Source organism: Sebastes fasciatus, chromosome 19 (assembly GCF_043250625.1).
Source record: "Sebastes fasciatus isolate fSebFas1 chromosome 19, fSebFas1.pri, whole genome shotgun sequence".
In the NCBI taxonomy this organism is placed as follows: domain Eukaryota; kingdom Metazoa; phylum Chordata; class Actinopteri; order Perciformes; family Sebastidae; genus Sebastes; species Sebastes fasciatus.
In genome coordinates this window covers 11,700,435-11,718,059 of record NC_133813.1, presented here as the reverse complement: position 1 = coordinate 11,718,059, position 17,625 = coordinate 11,700,435, and the positions used below count along the sequence as shown (strand labels likewise).

The following is a 17,625-nucleotide window of genomic DNA, read 5'->3' as shown; positions in this document are numbered from 1 at the left end:
TCAGTTAGGTTTAGGAAAAGATTGTGGTTTAGGTTAAAATAACTACGGAAGTGGCGTAATTTAAGTATTGAAGTTATGTGACAAATAAATCAACATTGACTTCAGGTTTCACTCGGGGTAAAAACAGTGGTCTCCTGGGCGAAAGTCCGGTGGTTTTGATGTGCCCATTCATCCAATCCTCTTCCCTACGTGGCATTTGTCGCTCTTTATACCTCCTGGTTCACAATTACGTGGATTACATACAAATTAATTTTGTAGGATATATATGAATTAGAGTGCATTCATTTGTGTAGGTATAGCTATAAACGGTGTATGAGAACAGCCTCAACTCTAATATACAAATTAATGATGGCTATCATAATGTTGCCTCAGTTCAAAATCCTTCCCTGTTCCCAGAATCGCTAAATGCTTACTTATTACAACTGACAGTATGCGTTTGTTTTGGCATGGACCCATACTCAGTTTATGTAGTTTAAAGGTAATAGTCCAGTGTTGTAAAGATATGCAGCTACTGAAGTAATACCAGCACTATATTTATGTTTATATTTAGGTCTGGTACCATACGAAGGCCCTGAAAAAGAAGTATTGGATTTCAGACATCTAAAAAAAGAAAAAAAGATTTATAAAGTTGATTCAGTTGTGTTCACAAGTTTCAGACTTGGCAGGATGGAAACCTCTCGTACCACAGAAAAGCTCTGGTGTGTTTGTCAAGCGGGACGGAAGATTATTGATTTTGCAAGTGTGTCTATGTGTTGTCAAACTGTATGAGTGTGTGTTTGAAGGGGTAGCTGGCACATATGCCCCTGGAATGCAAGCAGTTGCTTTTGCAACAGTTATGGCAATTTACTGTAGAAGGCTGGCAAGTATACACCCACCAAACTTTCTGATTGTACTTTAGATTGCTTCATACATCTTAAGTACACACTTTGTACTGTAGGTCAAAGTTTTTTTTTCACTTTTGTGTAACAACTTTCATAGAGGTGGACCTATGTAGCTCCAGTAAATGCATCTAGTACCTCTTTTGCCATCAATTTTCATTTTAATTTTTCCACTCTCAATATTTCTTCCTTTGTACAGCTTTAGACAAATGAATATATAAAATACAAATATTCACATCAGCTTCTAAAAATCATGCTATCGTATCAGAAGGTCTTTACCCATTGATCACCTAAAGTTTGCCTGCTTTACTCACATGGGTTTGCCCAACTTCCAACTCTTTGTGAAAAGAATCAATAGAGTGGTGAGGGCTCAACTCTGCTCCAACAGTCCCTGCAGAGAAGGAAATACCAACACTTTCAAATGAAAACAGGGCTTTTATACTGATTTGGTGAGCTAGTCCCAGGCAGGACGGTTTTATCTACTTATAAATCATTCAGAATAAAGTTGGTTTGGCTTTGTTTGGTTCTTTTCATAGAGTAAGAGACATATGTTGCTCAAAATAAGCAACAGAAATAAATAGAGCATTAAAGCATCGGCATATTTACTGCTTTCAGACTTCAGTTTTCATGGACACGTCAATGTTAAATTGATAAAGCACTGAAGGGAAGTGTGTAACATTATTGTACAGACTCTGCCAGCGTTTCCAAAGTTGAACTTTATTTCAAAATAGCTTGGAGGGCCTTAAGCGTTCAAGTTCCAAAGATATAAATCTTGGTCTGTGCAAGATATTGCTGCAAGAACTTGTAACATTTGCAAAATATCCCTGCTTGCAACTTCAGCTGATGAGAGAGAATAAATGTTCCATTTATGTGGCGTCATAGCTGAAAGGCATTTTTGAATTCTAAATTGTGGGTGGAAAGTCATTGAATGTTACATTATACTGTTACAGAACATTCAGAGTCTATTTAAAGTCCAACATGTAGGAAACATGATGTCAACCAAAGGGAAATAGATAGAATATGTCACTAAAAACAGAAATTTTTGCTGTTTGCTTTCATTCTCTGTGGCTTTTTTTTTTTTGATTAAGACTTAAGAGAGAAAGAGGAGTGTGTTACGCTAACACACTCTGTCAGGAGGCTGTAAGGTATTGATCGCAGGAGTGTATGACGATGATGGGCTTTGACAGCCCGCTGCGTGGACCTGAGCTGAGTCAGATGGGAGCGTGCTCTGTCTTCCGTCTGTGAGGGCCCAGGGTCACGTTGTTGGGGAAGGCCTGCATCCTTCTGTGTGCATGAATGCCCGCGGACACGGGCTGCGATGCTGAAAGGAGAAGGGAGCCGAGGCAAAATGTGGCTCCAATCTTTAACATTTAGATAAGAGCATCGGCTAAATGTCGACCTCGCAGAGCAACTTACAGTGAAGATAATATTTACCCTCAAGAAGTCCTAGATATCAGTTATTGATGCATGAAGACATTCAGTTTTAGAAAATTGTGAAGTCTTGTTTACTTTCCTTGCATAATGAACTTCTATTGGTGATTTCCTTTGTTGCCTAGATTTTCCTACATCTCCCAGTATGCTTTTTCAACCCTGAGTTTAAATATAGGGCATGTCAAAAATACAATGTCATAGTGAGCCCAAGGTGACATTTTTCAAATTGCTTGTTTGTGTCCAACCAACAGTTAAAAAATATATTAAAAAAATATTCCATTTACAATTATAGAAAATAGAGACATTTGAGACCAAAAAACATTTTCTGCTTTGAAAGTCCATTGCAGCTTCACTGGAAATATCTCAACCTGATGATTTCATGTCGTGTCTCTTTGACCAGGTATCCATGGGAATAAGCGGAACGAACCACAAAATAATTCCGGTGCACTCAGACTTCGCCTCCGTAAACAGAGTTAATAGATTTTCAGAAACATCGGGATCCCTTGGTTTCTGGGAAATTACGAAAAACCTGCTGTTGAGCGGACGTTAATAGCTTCTGACTGTAGTAAATGCATTTGGGTTTAGGCTTTTCGTGGGCTTTAATGGCAACAGGAATAAAAATAAAACATTTGTTAGGGCACAGTGTCCCTACATTGACCGTTATAGGCAGCAGGGGACCGCTGTCAGGACAGAGCGATCAAGCTTCTGTTTTGGAAAACGTGTGCCCTGATGAGGTGTCTTTGTGCAAGATACTGAAAGGCTCAATCTAATCTCCTGATACTCCCTGTATGGAAGTTAAAGGAAACGTTCCCTATGAGGATTTGAGCATCACAGTCATAATAATATCATCACTGTAAATTATGGTAAATGAAGTAAGCTACAGAATGATCTATTGTTTGTGTCTCGTAGCAGCGAGGCATTCATTGATTTTGGATTAAATTGTGGGTTTTGATGAGCCCTATTTTTGTAGTTTGTGAACAAGCTCTTAACCAGTGGGCAACATCCAGCTCTGAAAAGTGAAGCCAATGCAGAAGTGCCTTAAACTTGCATTCTATCTAATAGCCAGCAGGGGGCGACTCTTCTGGTTGCAAAAATAAGTCTGATTGTATAGAAGTCTATGAGAAAATGACCCTCCTTCTCACTTGATTTATTACCTCATTAAACATTGTAAAAATGAGTTTATGGTCTTATTCGCTAGTTTCAAGTTTCATTCAATACAGCATGATGTTCATTTAGTAAATGATGGTCCCATTTAGAGTCAAATAGACCATAAAGCAGGGGATGCTTTAGGGCGTGGCTACCTTGTAATTGACTGAATGTTTTTGTCATAGAACTTTAACCCTTTCACAGTTTTTTAAGTTCATGAAAGTTAATTGTAACATTTTGGTTACATAAAAATGTCTTATTCAACGTTCAGTTGTACTTGGCTCCACCCTCACGTGGCACTTCTGGTTGCAAAAAACTAAGATGGCGGCAATATGGTGTCAGCCAAAATGCAAAACTTGAGGCTTCAAAACGGCAGTCCACAAACCAATGGATGATGTCACGGTGACTACGTCCTCTTCAGTCTTTGCTCTTATACTTTCCTGTTTTTGCTCATTATAGATCATCATCCTGGGTTAAAAATGGACCACAGTGCTTTTCACAGTAATCTAAAATGGCTCATGCTTGTTCTTTATTTTTTTAATTAATTTTTTTTGTTTTGTAATTTAATTTATAATTGTGTCCATGTATAATTTCTCAAACAGGAGGCTGATATTATTGACATGCACTCTGTTTTCTGGACATATTAGGTGTTCTGCTTTAGATTTGTGTTTCTACTGAGTGATTTATGTAGAAATGAATGAAAAGCAAACCTCCTGGCATTGGCAGCACAGTGCAGGCCCACAGTTGAGTAATCTCAGAATGTGTACTATCCGAGGCTCAAACTAATGAGCTGGACTGAATGAAAGCTTTCATCAAATCCACTTTAAACACTGTAAGCAGTGTTTCAGCCTGTAGGAATCACTCAGCATGACTGGCTCTGTAATGACCTCCAAATGTGTTTTGTGTGATTGCTGCCTTGCAGCCTTAGTCTCAGTCCCTCCGTCCCTCCCTCCTTTCTCTCACACCAACCTGATCTCACAGGAAATTTGTACTTATTTGTATGAAGATAAATGTTGCTGGGTTTTCTGACTGACAGGTTTAAACAGAAGTGAACCCAATCAGGATGCATTTTTTTTACATAATACAGTAGAATGTGAAACTGTGTCCAAAACCTTACTTTAACCCTGTTTAACCTGACTATACCTCCAAAAAATGTCTGAGCTTGAAAAAACAGTGTATGACATTTCAGGGGACCTATTAGATATTTGCAGAAATGGAATATAATGTTCATAACTATTTTTGCATTAGTGTATAATCACCTGAAACTAAGTTTTGCATTTGTTGGCTTAGAATGAGCCCTTCATATCTACAGAGGGAGCGGATCCTCTTCACCGAGTCTGCCTTGTTGCTCCACCATGTTTCTACAGTAGCCCAGAATGGACAAACCTAACACTAGCTCTAGCAAAGGCCTTTCACGTTTTCACGTTACCAGAAGGCTACTGTAATTCTCTGACACGCTTGTGAAACTTCGGTAATATAAGCAGCAGACTCCATACCGTGGTATCGCCAGCCACCGTCTGACTTCTGCTGCTCCTAAAGTAGTATTATTATGGTATGGATGGCCTCTGAGCGAGGCGAAAGGCCTTACCACGTTTTTGCACTTGATGGCTCATTTTGCCATAGTCTTGGAAAGGGAGGAGTGGGCGGAAGGGTACTCAGTTGGTTGCAATTTGCAACCACACCACTAGATGCCATTAAATCCTACACACTGGAGCTTTAAACAATGATTGAATGAATAACAAAAAAACATATTTTCAAAAATGATAACATGCTGATGTTATGCTGGTGGTATAATGTTCCCACGTTCACCATCTTAGTTTATCATTTTAGCATGCTAACATTTGCTTATTAGCACTGAACACAAACTACAGCCAAGGCTGATGGGAATGCCATTAATTTAAATTTAGACCCATAATGGTGCTAGTCAGAGAATCACCATAGTTATTACAATTCACCCTAAGGCGGACATAAATGTCTAAACCAAATTGCATGGCAATCCATCTAGTAGTTTTCAAGACCATGCACAAATGTTAACATCATGGGGGTGTTAAATATGCGTTAATCAAGTGGGTAACCAAAGTCATTGGGATACATCATCTGGCAGCCACGGATGTCTGAACAAACATCTGACCCAATCCATTCAGTACATGCTGACATATTTTACTGTAGAGTGATATTTTAACCCACTGAGGATGTTAGATGAAAGGTTGGGAGATCACTAAAGCAAGTAGGGTTCATCCTCTGGGGACCATGACCGTCTGTACAAAATATCATGACTAAAAGAGTTGGTTGCAATCTGAAACCTCACCACTAGATGCCGCCATTTTCTACACACTGCACCTTTAAAGGAAGGAACGGTAATATGTTGTTGTATGGAAAACCACTCTCAGACTCATCATTTCATATAACAGAATTAAGGTTGCAACTAATGATTTTTATCATTATTGATTTATCTGTGGTTTATTTGTTCAGTTAGTCTATTATTTTTCTGGTCTATAAAATGTCAGAAAATAAAAACAAACAAACATGCATCTTCATAGCTGTAGACAAAGTCGATACTTCAGTTCAAACTTTTCAACAAAACTGATTCCTTCAAAGTACAAGCAACTCGGAAAGAAGGTTGTCGCACATACCAAACAAAGCGAGTTTAATCTTAGAATAAACTAAATGCCACTTTCAATAAAGATGCTCACTCAAGTATGGTGTTAGTCTTTGACAAGGTGTTATCGATCCACGAGGTGCCATCACGGCTGAGACAAAACATACTGTATCTAGCACCGCTGAAACTACCACCTCAAGGCTAGAACACTTCTGCTCATGCTGTAAGTGATTATTGCAGCCGTGGCAAGTCGAGCGGAGAAAATAAACAGTACCATTCCGAAGTGACAGCAATCAATAGCAATAATAATGTAGGTAAAGAGAAGTGAAGGACAGGCAGTAAATCCTGTCAATCAGCTTGATGAGGGGGATGTTTACTAGCTGATTTATATAGCTTCTGTCTTTTTGTCTTTCCGTATTTTTATTGGAATAGTGATAACTGATGCATTTTAGAAAATTAGACCGTGTCCTTGGTTTCTTCAATGCCTCTTTTAGCCAGCTGGCAGCCATCGCTGCTGCTTACAAAAAAGGTCCAAATAAATTCTACAGTATATCCCTGTGCAACTATAGACAGAGATAAGGTCATTAACACAGACTTTGACCTGGCAGTCACTGACCCTAACATATTGTTTGTCTAAATAGATTTTTTTCTGCAGAACCAATGGTTCTTTCCCCCAGCAACATACAAATGTAGCTTTTCGAAGTACTATACTCCTAACAGAGGATGATACATATATTTTAATGGCAAAACCCAAAGGGTGGGAAACAGGTTGTTTCCTAATTTATCTCCCTGTCTCATCGGCAATATGCCGTAAGGGTGGAGAGCTTTAAACCTTGACGAGAGAGAGAGGCATGAGGGTTGTTTGAAGGAGGAAACTTAGCATTGAACAAGTCCCATAGAGATCCACTGTATTCCCACAGAACCATAGAGCAATTAGTCACTGCTCATTAATGACTACAAGTCCCACATGGCACGCCCCAGCTGCCGCTACACCACTGATTCAATCTTTATTTGATTTAATATCCTGACATTAGGGGAATGTTGAAAATTCACAGAGCATGGCAAGGTGGAGAATTTTCTATGGGAATAGTGTGTGGTAGCATGAGAACAGGAGAAGGAGAAGTGGAGGAGAATATATATTTTCATTTATCACTTTTCATTTATCCTTTATTTAATTTGACAGTTGCATTAAAGACACAATACATGATACAGATGTAAAGAATAATGTAGCTCCGCCGCCAAAATTCAAAGCACAGAATTGGAACCTTCTGTCATTCCTAAATGGATTGATTGAGGTTTTTAATAGATGACTAAGTTTCAACAACCATTTAAGTTATTGAGTCTGTCTAAACAGAATATTTACATGGCATACAGTAAGAGAGGTCGCTATAATGCTTCATTCCTCCAATCCATTGTGGCCAAGAAGTGATCCATTAACTACACTTAGACAAATACGAGAGATATTCACAGTCCTCGTTACTGTAAGTGCAAAAAAATGATTATAATCTCTTCAAGGCCAGTATGGAGAGGAGGAATGGCCGACCAAAACATTTTCAAACAGCCCAGTATCCTAGGAATTCTGTCCATATTGGACGATTCTGTAGCTCACAATTCACGTCCAATGCCGACATTGAGTGCCAAAGTAGGAGGTAGTGTCTACTGTGTATGTAGCGAGGTGGATGGTCTTGTACAGTGGCAAGTCATGGACAAAAATGGAACACGTCAACGCGGATAATTTGCACCCGAACCGTTGTGCATAGTTGTCATGCTCCGCGTGGGAATTTTCACAACGCATTGTTGAGAAACGGCTTTAGTTAAATTGCCATAACCATGACCTTCCCCTAACCTTAACCATGCAGGAAAAAAGGAAAAAAATATTAAGAAAATACACAAAACAAGATTGTTGTCAAATAATATCACTGCAGCATATCACCACAGTTTATCCAATGTTTGACAGTTTGCATTCCCTTCGCTTGGGTGAGGTTGGTGCTCATAGTTTTCCTTAGGAGCACTTTGGCTGCACTTTTGTAGATATTTAATGTACAACACTTTGACCAACAGTTTTGGGGCGGCGGTGGCTCAGAAGGTAGAGCAGGTTGTCCAACAATCGGAAGGTCGGTGGTTCGATCCCCTGCTGCTCTGGGTCACATGTCGATGTGTCCTTGAGCAAGACACTTAACCCCAAATTGCTCCCGAAGGCATAGCCATCGGTGTTTGAATGAGTATTTAGATTAGATCCTGATGGGTAAAGTTGGCACCTTTAGCAGCCTCTGTCATCAATGTATGAATGTGTGTGTGAATGGGTGAATACTGACATGTAGTGTAGAGCGCTTTGAGTGGTAGGAAGACTAGAAAAGCGCTATATGAATGCAAGTCCATTTACCATTTACCATTTTGCATCTAATCCAACCTACTGTTAATGAGGAGATCTCAACCAGAGACAACGCAACTGAAACACAAATTTGACCTGGCCACAAGCTATTTGTGACAACACTTACATAAGTCTATCCTCTAATGGGTTTTTTTCTGCAGCAGTTCCTCTGTAAATCCTTCTGGGCTTTATTCCTGTTTCATCTGCTGTCTGAGAATACACCACATAGGACCACGTCTGTTAAATAAAGCAGTCCAAGCAGTCTTTCAATAAATGGGTCACCTTGAAAGTTTCCAGTTTTGTTACTTTCCCTTTTTCTGCTCAGTCTCATGGGTCCTCGCAGCCCTTTTTTTTTCTTCCTTTTCTGATCCTCTGTGAATGGAAGCAGGCAGCAGGACACATGAGCAGCTCTCCAGAGAGCTACCCCCGGCGCTCTCAGGTGATGTGCCTTGCGTGGATCCGTTTACCAGCCGAGCAGCTGCCGTGGGAGGTTTGAGCCCTCTTAAAAGGCCGCGTCAGGCTATGGTTACAGTGTGCAAAGTCTGAGGCAGTGGTGGAGAGAAGGGACAGCTTAGGGCCCGGGGGTGCTGCAGACCTCCTGCTGTGGGTTCAAAGAGAGGTCCCCAACAGCTGTGGCTCTCAGGGGAGGTTCAGAGGGCTGTGAGGGGGGGGGTTAGGGTCACATGGCAACTCAATCTGACCTCAAAAACCAAGTTACTGTGTTTGTCTTGATTTCCACATTTTTCAGAGAAATATACACTCCTGAGATTTCATCACAGAAGGAATACAGTTTCCTCATGTTTTCCTAGGACACAATGTATTTACATCTACTTCACGCCTTGTTGAAATCTCAAGTCTGAGCAGATCTGAAATTTGACATAAGTGCAAGGACTTGCTCTGGCATTTATCAAATGTATGATGCTGCGCTAGAAAGTTGAGGTTTGAATTGATATACCGCATTCCCTTCAAATGAGCGCAGGCACTGAGATGCAGCCTGGCAGGACTCAAGGTTAGTGTAGCGGAGACGGGAGCAGACTGTAGATGCGGTGTTGTTAGTGGACCAGTGGTTCTGCAGAAAATGTTAATCAGAGACTGGGAACACAGCAGAGTTACAACAGCCCAGTCTTTAAGTTTTAAAAGGGAAAGTTTCACATTATAACCTCATTTTCACAATTGTCTGTGTATTGGTCATAATGGCATTTCTGTAACACCCACAATGCCTGCCAATATTTGCAATACTGAGCTGTATCAAGACTACTACTTAATTGAGGCAACACCTACTTTTTTATTATATTTGTCATCCATCTACATATTGGGATACAGTACAATATAAGAATACATTTTAGTTGCTGTATTATCACTGTTAAATTACTACTATTAAACTAATATGGAGATGTTTAATTTGACCCTTTCCAGCTATTGTACATGAAAACAAGCTATTGTTCAGGTGTTGGCAGACATGATGAAAAGCTTACAAACATCCAGGTAAACACACCTGTCCTCAGTGTGGTTTTGCTGTTGAAAACGGTGCCAAAGTGGTTTCAGTATCAACAGAGTAGATGGTTGAATACTTAACAGCATAAATGCAGTGGATTCAAATTGTCATGTATAAAAGATGACAATATAGTTTGTGGTTTGCAAAATCCACAGTCTCCCTTCCCAGCAAAAAAGATGTATCTTAAAATGTAGCCTATCTGACACTAATATGAGGTTTCAGCCGTACGAGTCCAATGTTACAGCCTTTTAAGTACACACTATCCAAGCAAACAAAGGGAGGGAATTTTACACTAAAACTACTGCAACTTTAAAAAATAACCCCTTGATTTGTCTAACTCAGACTGCTGAAGGCTTGTATATTTCAGATAAACTTTTGCATACATTTTTGCACAAAAAAGGGACTGTGGATTTTCTCCCCCATCACTTACAATGAGAGTGCATTGGGAAGGGATCATTAACGGACAGTATGAAGAGGAGGAATGACTACAGCAAGCGAAACCTGTTTCGACGTCCATATGGGCACCTGACAGTTGTTTTGAGACAGACTTTAAAAAATTGTGAACCTAACCTTTAAGCCCTTGCAATAAGCGTAAATCTTTGGTAATCCAATTTTGACAAAAAAGTATAATATTCATATAATACATTTTACATAATTTACTGGAGATTTTGATCAATGTGATGAAGGTGATGAAGTTGATGAAGTACGTTGATTTTTCAGGTATCAATTTACTGAATTTGACAAAAACATTCACTTCCATTTGCTAATTTTATTATGATTTAAAATCAAATATACTGTAAAAGAATATTTTGCCCACCTCTGCAATATTTACATGTTTAATTGAAAATATCAAATGCATTTCAGACTTTAAAATATTTCTTAAATTCATATCATTATAGAATTACACCTCTCACAGCATCCCAGCCAAAAAAAATAAATACTCGTAAGTATAAGGAGCCCCTTTCATTATCGTATTTCCTGAGCTTTGATCAGTGAATGATCCAATAGTAGATCCTCAGATAAAGTAGAAATGTAGTACATGTGTATCTGACTTTTCAATCACCCTGCCTATTCTTGTCTCCTCTAGTTAGAATGTTCCAGTAACATGACACTGTATAAATATTTGTCCGACATAACTGCAGGCCCATTCAGCTGATCCTGTGGCTTCAGCTCCAGCACAATGGCCCCTTATCCCAACCACGTAACCCTACACTTGCCTCCCTGGTCATTATTGATGGCCTAGTAAGTGTTACAGTTACAAACCAATTACTCTACCATTAATGTTAGATGAGCTGCTCTACAAGTACCGCTTGATGCTTATCAGCTTTCCTCTCTTACGTGCCTTTTACTTTCACTAAATTGCGCACCTTCTCCCGCTCTTGGTTTCAGTTGTTAATAAGTGGGCGGTGAGACTGACAGCTGGCAGTCTCAGCCCTACATCAGGGGAAATTTCTCTCAGTTCAAGAGGTAAAGAAGTCAAGAGGTGAGCAACATGTCCCCTCGGTGACTCTGGGAAATCTGGTGACCCGGTAAAGTGATATCACACCACCAAAGAGGAGGAACGGGGAGGGAGGAAAAAGAACAGCAGAGAGGTGTAGGGATCGAATGAGTCGCGCTGCCACCTCCACATGTGGTTTTACCGGCACACGGAAAACGCACAGAAACGGTACGTCTTTAGGTCAATGAAAGGTAGAACATTTAAGTGACACACGCTCACTTACTAGCAGCAGTTTTCCCCCAGATGTGTTTTTGAGATGTGCCAGACAGGCTTGTGCAGAGGAGGGAGAGGAGAGGAGAGACAGTTCACAGATCAAGTCAACACCTTTCATATCTCCATCAACAGCATCTGCTGAGAGGCATCTATTAACACGTCCTCTCAGTAGCAGTTATCTCTCTCAGGAAGGAGCTGAAATTGACTTTACAGTTTTTAAACTTTTGCACTTTTCTGGGCAAAAAAGTAAAAATAAGTAAAAATACCACTTTTAAAATAAAAAAAAATGATGTCACCTTTGCCAACATCTTCACGAACCATTTTTTTTTTTTTAATATATTTCTGAATGTTTTTTTTTTCCCTAAGCTACATTGGCTGTATCGTTGTAAAATCAAAGAAGGTGGCAAACAGGACAATGGGGAATTTGGTATTTTTTTGTACCATGAATATTCAGCCCAAGCTTGAGTCTTGGATTTTAAGAGCTTTCCAGCCTTTGAACACACCACCACATGGACACTTTTTTTTTTACCACTCGTCAATAACTTAATTTTGAGTACTATACAGCATTGTCCAATATCCGAGTTTTCGTCTTACAACTTTAACCATTTCACAGTATGTTTTCAGTTCATGAAAGTTAATTGTAAAATGTTGGTCACCTTGGTTGTACTTAGCTCCAACCTCTTGTGTCACTTCTGGTTGCAAAAAAAACAAGATGGCAATAGCCAAAATGCCAAACACAAGGCTACAAAACAGCAGTCCACAAACTGCCAATGGGTGACGTCACGGTGACTACGTCCACTTCTTATATACAGTCTATGGTCACGACCAAGACCAGAGTGTCTTGGTCAAAGTATCAAGACCTTAAAGTATCAAGAGATTTTGAGATTAAGTCAAGACCAAGACCAGACCAGTGGGAGTCCCACACTGCATGACACACTTTCGATAAAATGTTGAACATACAAACCATAGGTACTCCCCTTAAAGATCCACATTACCATAAAAACACCCACAGAAAAAAAAAATCCTCTTCATTCATCTCTTTTATTGCCATATATTACACTGTAGGCTATGTGTGTCTGTATACCATGAGAAATGCCATAATCAAATAATCAAATTGTATGAATATGTGTGGGAATTTTCCTGTGTTTTTTAGGAGTAGACAAACACTAGGGAGCTGAAATCAACTTAGCCATCATTAATCATCACTCCCTCACTTTCACACTTTCCATGTTTTACCATCCACCTAACACAATACAATTTTCTGTGTTGTAGTGAGTGTGAAGGGGGGCGGCGAAGGAATGACAGCCATTAACAGTAACACAAATTTAAAATTAGAAATGAGTCAAGTTATTGGTTGGATTTGTAGCAGGAAGTTTTACATCCAACCCCAGTAATTCTGTTAACAAATCAGACAATGCCTATATGGCAATTTAGTGACACCCCCAAAGTTGTGGTCTTGATCGTTGTTGAAATAAAATTCTGAGTCCTCATTGTCAGAGACCGAGACAAGAAAGAGACTTGCTGCCACACACTTTGGAAAATCACAGCTACTAATTGCAGTGCTGGTAACTCTCTAATTACCCAACACTGGACAGTTTCTCCCTAACAAACACACACACACCTACAGTATGTGTTTGTAGGTGGTGGTGCTGAATCCATACATCAGCAGCTTTGCAGAAGAGCATGTCCTTAAGAATATGATAAAGAGGAAGCAGGCATTTCCTCCTCAAGAGGGATGTTTTCCGTTGCACGTCCTGTCTGATTAGTGAGAACAGTGCCTCTTCCCCTGAACCGCACCGCTAGGCGATCTATTACCACGCACAGAAAAAAAAAAAGGTTTCATGTTATACAGCATGTTGTGAAAATGCTCTCCGTTGCATTGAGACGGAAAGTGTCTATAATTCATAACTCTGCTCCGGCTTAGACTATATCATGAAACTGTCTTGTCAGACTGACTCTCTCTTGCTTCATACAGTTATTTCATCATGTGTTTCTCATTTAAACGACTGGTTTTCAGAATTATATACGTAATCGTCTTTTAGCAAATGTTTGTTCCAGCGATAGAAATGGGAAATGTTCCCTAAACCAGAAAAACCCAAGGTCAAAATAAACATTTTCTGAGCAAAAAAAAAACCCAACACTACCCATCAGCATTGTCAAAAACGATTGCACCATGAGTCATGGCCTTGACTGCGGAGGAACTTTGAGAAGGAGCTGCTCAGTTGTGGGAAGACAGGAGATCGACTGGTCTCCCCTGGAGTCCGTCTGGGGGCCGTTGAGAAAGAGATGCATTATCTGAGTGTCCAGCGAAAGTGGGGGGAGAGTGGCTCGCTGAAGTTTATGGAGATTTATGGCTCCTTCTCCAGGCCTTAATTGCCTCCTCCTCTGTGGGTAGTCCTGGGAGGCCCGCGGTGAGCAGCGACCAGCACCGGGGCTCCTGCAGGTGGGCCCACCAAAACGCTGTTCACCAAGACTTGTTATGGAGACAAATGGTGTCACGGGGCGCTCCAAAAGCAGACGACAAAACAAAAGAGGAGGAAGAGAAAAGCGCAGAGACGGACAGCTGGTCACTGAAAGGGTTCAGGACTTCAACTTGGCCTTCCGAGACACACAAAAAGAGTTATGGGACCCTTGACTTTACTGGCGCCAATTAAATATCTATCATCGAGGAGTGCTGTGATAAAAACAGTGACAGAAAGAAACATTTGAACTTGATCTGAGGACATTCATTTTGTGATGACAAGTCCAAAACCAGAAATGGGTCTTGAAGAATAAATCTTGTTTTTTTTCTTGCCCTTTACTCAACTAGGTAACAATTCGATTAAAATCTCTTTCTCAAGAGAGACCTGTCTTAGAAAGCAGCATAAAAGCATTGTTATGACAATAAATATATGCATTAAAAAAATTGTGAATCCAGTTAAGATGCATATGATACAGGTATTTCCATATAGCAGGCTGTTATCATACACCGTTCTTAGCTATACCTACAAAAAAGTGAAGCACTGTAAGACTTATAATAGTAGAAAGAGCGACAAACACCACGTAGGGAGAAGGTCGAGGTGGATGTGTAGGTCAAAAAACACCGGACTTTTGCTCACGAGACAGCTATTTGTATCCTGTGTGAAACCAGAAGTCAACTTTGATTTATTTGTCTGAAGTAACGCCACTTTCGAAGTTATTTTAACCCAAACGTTGACTTATTTGTCAAATAACTTCCGTACTTAAGTAACGAAAAATAACTTTTCGTAAGATATCGTACAAAATGTTGTATGATGCTACGTTGTTAGGGGTCAGGAGTTGCTATTGCTTGGCTATAAAGGGTCACAAGCCCAAAGGTTTGGGTGCCAGTGCATGAATGCTCAAAGGAAATAGAAAGAATTTATAAATTTTTTTTATTTCGAATTTTTATTGAAGGCAGCCTTAACAACAAGATGTTGTGAGACAAGATGTAACACCTACAAACCGAGATCTCCATGGAAAAAAAAAAAAATCTATCAACAGCAGCATGCTCTGCGAAAGTGTGTGCATGGCATCGACTCACCAGGTGAAACCAGGTGAATGTCATCATCTTATTGATTGAACCTATAAAATGCGCCTCGGCCATGAGGCGAGGATGTCAATAAACAAGTCAGCTAAATAAGAATTTTAAAGCAACCGAGGCACTGAAGGAGCTATCCCTGGTATGTAACTATACACCGGTACTGCATCAGGAATTCAACTCTGTGTGTTTGTTGCATTATTAACTGACATTTTTGTGAATAACCTGCTTCGTAAAAAAGTCAGGTCTAGTTTTGATGTTATTAAATGTTGCTTCAGTTAACTCTTCTATCTCCCCTTATGCAGCCAAATACTGTAAAAAATATAAAAAGTAATTTAAGTGGAGAACTGGAACACTTGGATAAAGTTTATATTTCAACGCAACGTATCCTCATATAACGGTTTGTATATCTTACAAAAAGTTATTCCACATTTGCATACATGCGTATTTTCCGAAAGGTTAGGTTTAGGTAACAAAACTACTTAGTTAGGTTAAGGAAAAGATTGTGGTTTGGGTTGAAGTAACTGCAAATATGACGTAACTTAAGTACGGAAGTTACGTGACAAATAACGCGATAATGCGTTAACACAAATTTGTTTTAGTATTTCACAGGAAAAGGTGCAAAGATTTGAGAGAAGACAGAAAAATATACATATTTGTTCATAGCATTTATGTTTTGTCTTAATTTTTTTCCTATCTTGCTAATCATCTTGTGACCCCTTGGATTGATCTTGCAACGCTCAGGATTGGAACCACTGTAACTCTGATTATTACCTCAAACAAAAATGTTCACATCTTGACAAGGTTGTCATAGCACCTTTCTCACTTTTTAAGGAACTAGCCTACAAAAAAAGAGAACACTGCCTTGTCAGGTGCTGGGTTGCGTGGAGCGTCAGGACAGGCTCATATTTATTGCAGGGGAACACGTCTTGAGTGACTGGCTCTGTGATGAGCCTCAGAGTGAGATGGCAGAGAGGCAGTAAGTGCACTAATGACTGAACAGTCTGGCCACTCAAACCATGAATATTGGATAGGTTACTGTATAGGAGCACATTTACACTGCGCCACACCACCCCCTTCCTGTTTCCTGTCGAGCTGCTGCTCATTGAGCTGAGCTTACCTACAGAACACAGGGGACATATGTTGTTCACAGGGAAGGTGTGAAGAGGGAGAAAAACGGTGGAAACTTTGACTATGTTATAAGTGAGTAAAGGAAGCAACAAGGCAAAGAACTGCAACTGCCAAAGTACTGTTTAAACTTGAAACTTGAAAGCATCAAATTAGGTAAAAAAAATTTAATAATAAGCAAACATACTAATATTTACCTTCATTTAAAGGTACAGCGTGGCAACATCTAGTGGTGAGTGGAAGTGAGTGGTGAAGCAAGAGAGAGAGTGGCAGCGAATGTGTGTGATGGAACAAATGAGCGAGTGGAGCAGAAGATGCAGTTAGTTTGGCTTTGAGAATATTAAATTAATGTACAGTAGAAGTTGCAGTTTGTGCAGAAATAAATGCTGCAGCTCCTCAAGACCAACAGAGGTTTTCCTGCGTCTTGTTTCGCGGCGACTGAGTGGAGTTAATTCCAGAACGAGTAACGTTATCGACTCCAGCCCAAGCAGGAAAAGTTAACAGTGTTTGGTTTGTCTGTTCTGGGCCGCTGTAGAAACATGGAGGCCGGCTCTCAAACTGTTTGGATGCGCCCAGAGGCATGACAGGTGTGGGTGCGAAGGACCAGGGGGGAAAATGTGATACGCAATTAATGTTTTGACATCGGAATCTTTTTCATGGCGGAACAGTAAACAAATCAACTCTTTATTCATCCACGGTAGCAATGGTGTTCTTTCAGACAGGTGTTCTTTAGGTTTACAGAATGGACAAAAAGAAAAACAGATGATGCTTCGGAGACGAACAAGACAGCGTGCTCAGCTGACGGTAACCATAAATTACATTTATATAAATATAAATAATAATCAAGGGAGATGGGGAGATCTGATAACTGTGGCAGCTGACAGTATGAGACCCAACAAAATACTCATTACAGCCTCCAAAAGGTGGAAACACTGTTCTAGGGTAACAAAAACGATTCATCTTTTTAGGCGATTGCACACTAACGAAAACATACTTATTAATATTATATTTAATTTCCGCTAATAGAGCCCCCTAAATGGTACACACTGTTCCTTTAAGTATTAATAACCATGCTTTCTCCTAATGATTACCATCTTTAACATTATTACTTTTAATCAGCTTTTTTCCACCGCCCACCTGCCCATTAAAGCTTCGGCCCTGCGGGGACAGCGCGATATTTTGTCTTGCAAAATTCAGTAGAGTAGTCATTAGAAGATTAACCTCTGCCATTTTGTCATTATTGTGCAAAAAAACTCAGAGCAGGTACCAGGCAACAGGCTGCAATTAACAAATGAAATAGGTTCTGCGAGCCATCTGGATACCTTATT

The 17,625-nt window shown here is 39.9% G+C and overlaps 1 protein-coding gene and 1 long non-coding RNA gene across 6 annotated transcripts in view; both read left to right on the top strand.

Annotated features, from left to right (window-relative positions):
- The window catches only part of rxraa (retinoid X receptor, alpha a), a 176,481-nt gene that overhangs the window by 821 nt on the left and 158,035 nt on the right, over positions 1 to 17,625 (top strand). The window lies entirely within an intron of this gene.
- LOC141757612 (uncharacterized) lies at positions 7,323 to 8,717 on the top strand. The gene is made up of 2 exons (XR_012591679.1): positions 7,323 to 7,535; positions 8,587 to 8,717. It is a non-coding gene; the product is annotated as an uncharacterized LOC141757612 (long non-coding RNA).